The following is a 6,022-nucleotide window of genomic DNA, read 5'->3' on the forward strand; positions in this document are numbered from 1 at the left end:
TCTACGCATCGTGCGGGTGCGTGCCCAGGCTTTCATGGATTTGATTGACATGGAGGAAAAGTGAATACATGATGAAGCATCCCAGCAAGTCGGGAAATATCAAGGTGATGAAGCTTCTCCACAACCCAGTGCCAGGGCTGAACGATTCGCCTCTCGATTGAAACGGCGAAGGACTGAGTCTAAGAAAATTCCAAACGAGAGTCAGTTTAATTACCGTGTCCACAAAGGTATCGTAATCCTCGATTCTGATGTGGACGAACCAGAGCATTCTAAAGAGGTTGTGGTTTGCGAGACTGAAGCAGCTTCTGAAGTGGATGTCGAAACTACTGTTGAGGAAATTGAAGCGACCGCTGAGGATGCTGTCGAGGCAGATAGTGAAATGGTGGAAGAATATGTTGGGGTTGTTGGAGAAGATGTGGGGACATATGCTGGAACTGCTGCTGTAACAGATTCTGGATGGGATGTTGAAGATGCTGCTGAAACGGCTTCTGGATGGAATGTTAAAGATGAAATGGCTTCTGGATGGGATGTTGAAGCTGCTGCTGAGATAGCTTCTGGATAGAATGTTTTCTGGCGGAGAAGATGCTGGGGCAAGTGCTTGAAAAAGCTCTGATGGAGGCGTCATTGACCAAGGTGTTTTGTCATTGACAACTGGTTTTCCTACTTTGCGATTTCATCAATATTTTCGTAGCTTGTAGATGTTTTTTTTTGTGCGACTTAATCCATGTCTCACCGAGTAACATTCCTGCTTTGATAATTTCATATTTTTGATTGAACGAATAAAATCTCCCGGAAGAACCCTAAAACCCATTTTGGGAAGAACCAATTCTTTCATCCACATAACAATCCATCGAAAAGAGATCCAGAATGCAATAATGCTAATAGGTGTGTTATTTTCTTCTTGTTTAGCCACTTTCATAGCAACACCTCGCATGTCGTTGGCACAGTAACTCAAAACGTGGGAAAACAGTAGCAACAGTTAAGGATTTGACCAACCTTTTTTTGGATTTTCCCTTGCAAATTATCCAGGGCTTTGTGGCATGCCGCCTGGGTGCGTAGAAGTGTGAGCTGCCACAAGCTGGATAACACGTCATGAGATAAATAGAGAAAAACCATCAGGTGAAAGCCGTGGCTAGAGATTCTTGAAGGAAAGTGTCTGCGTCGTTGCCTGATGATCTTTTTTCTTGCATTATTCTTTTCTTCAGTATTTTTTTTAATAATATATTTTTGTGGGGGTTTGATTTCTCTAGTTTTCAATTGACGAGTAATGATTCTGTGAGAGTTTGGGTTCACTTGGTATTCTTCCTTTAAGATGGTTCAGGAAAACTTTTTTTTTTAAGGAAAAATGTTCTTTAATTGAAATTTAGAACTCTAATCATGAATGCAAGCAGTGCAATCATTTTTAGAGAAGTTACAAACATTGCATGAAAGGGGAAATTGCTGAAGAAAATACCGAAAGGAGAACGCTGGAGGAGAAGGTAGAAAAACGTTTTAGGTATTGAAGGGCTTGATCCATCGCGAGTAAATCTTCACACCTTCCAACATGTCGGCATTGATGAGTTTGCAGTAACCACCCAAGATAACATCTGCCACCAGATATGGCTCGTCTTCCTTTTCTTTAGGAGAATCGGGTTGAGTGGCCATCTTCACTGTTACATTTCCAACTTGAAACGAGGTCTCCTTGACTACCATATCTCCAATTTGAAACGGGTTTGGGAGTTATGTAACCACTTGATTTTTGAGCTCGTCATCTTGATTGCGGCAGCTTCCAAATTTTTGACAAAGCATTTGAAAGGCCCATCGTCCCATTCACATCTCTTAATGACCCCCCGGGTTGATAACTGGACCGAGTCCCCATGCCTGGCCGAGAGGAGAAGTGACGGGGTACAAAAAGGATTGTTTAACCAGACTTACTTGTGTTCGGAATATGAGGATGAATGTCGACAAGCTTTCTCCAGGTAATTGAGTTACATTGGTAAGTTGATATGATAACATGTAATATTCAAAGATGGACGGCTTGTTGGAAATTCTTTCGGGTATCGACATCGGCAGAGGGGATACTCCAAATTTCGCTTTGTTGACATGCACCCATGAGCGCCCCAGAATCATGTCGTAATTTGAGACTTCTTTGACAATGTGGAATTTTCCATGTCATAGAACGTCTCCTACCTTAATTTCAATCTTGATGTAGCCATATGCGTCTATTGCTTCTCCTTCCAAGTTTTTGACCACCATTGGGGAGTAGGTAGCCTCCTGCTTTGAAATTCCTGCAGCTCTCAGAGTTTTGATGGTAATGATGGTGAAGTCAGAGCCGCGTCGATCAATGTCTTATCAAGCTCGGCGTCCCTCAGATAAACTGTGGTCAGTAGTCCCCAATTGTATTTTCCAGCACCGCTTCCCGAGAGAGTTTGGGGTTCTTATGTGGTTTCTTTAGTAGGAAAAAGTCGCTTGCCCGACACAACTCGATTGAGGGTCGCAAATATATCTTGACGCTGCGCATTGGAGAAATAGAGAACCTCGCATACACGCTCCATGATTGATTGCACGGTTTTGTGAACAGAGTCCCAGAGAGCATGCAACTCCTGACTGGAATGTTTGGGGCTAGTGTTATGTTGCTTGTTGAAGAGGCATATGTTTCCTCGATATTTGCGTGCGTCTTCAACCTTGGATGACCTGGTTCTTTCCAACAATGCTGGGGCTGTTGTGGCCGACCGTTTAGTAGCCTCATGGAGTTCAGAGAACGTCTGGAATCGTAGATTCTCCAGTAAGCAACGATAGATGGGAACCATACCATTAATGAAAGAATCTACTAATTGTTGTTCGGTCACATTTGGGTCGTGACAGTCCAGTGCTTGAATCCTGAATTTTTTGACATAATCATTTGGATGTTCTTGTTTCGTTAGAACATCCTCCCTAAATCTGAGAAGGTAATTTTCTCAGACACGACGAAGTACTTCTTGTAGAAAGTCGTAACCATGTCACCCCAGTTGGGTATGTTGTTTGGTGCAATGTTGTTGTACCAGGTGTATGCTCTTCCGGTAAGTGACTTCGAAAAATCCCTTAAACGGAGAATATGGTTGTATTCGTGCTCGCCAATGGATTCCAAAAATCGAGAGACATGTTCACGCGCATTGTCGGTATCGTCATACAAGAAGAATTAAGGAGAAGAGTACCCTCTCGGAAGAGGAATTCTTTGTATTTCAGGAGGATACGGGGGTTGATCTTGATGCATGTCTGCAGAATCACTTTTATCTCGGTTTCGAAGAATTTATTCCAATTCTTCTCGTGTGATAAAATTGGATGGTTGATTCCTCTCCGTCGGAGCCCTTGAACGAGTCTCTTCATATACAAAGGTGGGCCTTGTTGAGGCATCGGTGCCAGGAGTACTGAAGGTGTTCCTCGTTGGCTCTGGTTGGCGTGGTTCCTGTGGTAGTCACTCCGTTAGTGTCTTGAGAAAAAGAAGCACCTCTTTATGAGTCGAAGCCATGTCCGTATGAGCCCTAGAAAGAACTTTATGTATTTCCATCAAATCAGCAATGGTAATATGGGGTCCGCTCACTCTGTCTCCCCCGGTCTCTCGTACTGATGGTGGAGTAGCAGCGGCTCTGGTGACGTTTGGAGATGTCACGTTTGAAAAAACGTCGAGGAGGGCAGCAGCGGCCCTGGCTCTGGTGACTGGAGGTGTAACACCTGAAGGAACATTTTCCGTGGCAGCGGCTCTGGTGACCGAAGGTGTAACACCTGAAGGAGCGTTCTCCATGCCGCTAGTGTTGAGAGGTGGCGTATTAACGCCATTGGAAGAAACGTTAATACCAAGAGTAATCTCAGCGCTAGTGTTTTCAGGGTTTGTTGCTGATCCGGACCTGAATTTTACCATCTTGAGATCGGGATTGAAAATTGGAATCAGAAATCGGAAATTGGTATTGCAACCGAGAGATTAACCTCCCACTGTGGTCGCCAATTGTTTATGGGTGAAAACCGTTTCTGCTGATTTTGGTAATTTTGGGTCTGTGGATGAGAAACAAATCTAAACCCTAAACAACGCACTGCACGGGAGTATTTTTGATTCGAGAGATCAATCTGTGAAATCCTGGCCTAAACCAAGAAATGGTCATTTCAGGCTTGTTTCGGTCACAAAGTGAAGGACAAGGGTTGGTCTTAAGGAGGTAAGCGAAGAGAGTGTTGAGACCAGAATATTTGATTCTGAAGGTATGGTTGCCTATGACTTGTATCTGAAAGTAGAACTGGCTAGCAGAATGGAAAGCTACCAGGTGATTTCTAGATACTATGTTTTTGCCGACCCAAACTTGTTGTTTGGTGAAAATAGGTGAAGCCTATTTATACAAGTCATATTGAAACGTACCCTGGTCTCATAGGAAGTGAAACGATTGAGTGGTGGAAGAAAAGAGTAACGTGTAACCGTCAAACGTTATGCTTCCATGATGAAGGAAGTGAATTCGTGTAACCATCAGACATTATGCTTCCATGATGAAGGAAATGAATTCGTTTACACCGTTACTTTTTATCACCACTAATTGTCCCACTTCATGACACTTTCTTGTAACGGGCTTATTGCACGCTTCATGCTGTAAACCACCATACCAATACCCTGATGAGCATCCCCATGGTTGTGACGTGTTTGATGTTTCGAGTGTTTTCGTGGAAAACATGTAGCAATTCGGTACGTGCGGCAAGTCAAAGTCAAGGGACTTACCGCAGGAAAATAGCATGTAATGCTATTAGGCTCGTTTTAGCTGGTCGCCTAAAACTTGCCACAAGTTTGTCAGTTCGGTGGCGAACTTCGATGGCTGAGATCGCATCTCATGAAGGAGGGTAGCCGTTGATTATGGCTACCTTGTGTTGGTGCCTGATGACGGCGCGGTGGCGTTTTGGTATACGCCAATGTCAATGTGGCATGGCTCGTGCATGCAAGTGACACGGTGGTGCAAGTGGCGCCTGGCGTAGCCAGGGCCACTAGATTTAGGAAGCTGGTTGCCTGAAACTTGCCACAACTCTATCAGTTCGGTGGCGAACTTGGATGGCCGAAATTGCATCTCATGAGGAAGGATGGCCATTGATTATGGCCGCATCTTATTGTATAGCGGAGTGGCGCCATTGGCATAGTGGCATGCTAGTGGCACGCCAGTGGCATATCCATGGGATAGCGGCATGCGAGAGGCATAACCATGGCATAGCGGCATGCTAGTAGCCGTGGCATATTGGCATGCCAGTGGCGTTGTGGCATGGCCATGCCTGTAGCATTGCCAAGGCTAGGGTTTGGCGCCGTGATGTTGGACCCACTTGTGGCAACACTGGCCCTGTTTCCACATTAATCCCACTGCTCTGAGGAATGTTATTTGGCTTTGGTTGGCGTAGCAACTTTGCCCAAATTAGGGTTTGGCATGTCGAAACCCTAATTAGTGTGTGTGGCATGCGGCATGGAGATACTTTTGTGTAAATGGCGCCATGGCTATGTTAAAGGAACTATGGCAAGGCCATAGTGTGGAAACGGCCACAGGAGTAGTGATTTCCGTGGGTGGCTATGATGCGGCGCCAACCCTAGGGATTCCTGGGTCCTACATGGCTCGTGGCACGTTGCGGGGTCGAAGTGGCATAATTTGTGCCACGACTGGAAATTAGGGCTTTGGTTAATGCATAGGCGTGATTTTGACCAGAAAACCCTAATCTTAAGCTTTTCATGGCGTTGTCCACGAACAAGAGGTAAGTTAGCACATAGGGCGCTATTTATGGTAGGTTTCCACGAAGTGGCATGTTGGCATGTTACCGCGGCAGAGTGGCATGTTGGCATGATGATAAATATGTTGTTGTTGAAGGGTGCATTTGTCTTTCTAGTTAGTATGGTGGCGCGGCAGGGTGCGTTTGACCTTTAATGTATGGTCGCAAGTTTAGAGCGACTTGATTGACCATGAAAAGGGGGTCGGCCAAACATAAGGCGCGGATACACTTATGGTAAGAGTGTGACGGCTTTAGAGAGACCTGATTGGTCGATTAAAAGAGGGTC

Source organism: Papaver somniferum, chromosome 10 (assembly GCF_003573695.1).
Source record: "Papaver somniferum cultivar HN1 chromosome 10, ASM357369v1, whole genome shotgun sequence".
Taxonomy (NCBI): domain Eukaryota; kingdom Viridiplantae; phylum Streptophyta; class Magnoliopsida; order Ranunculales; family Papaveraceae; genus Papaver; species Papaver somniferum.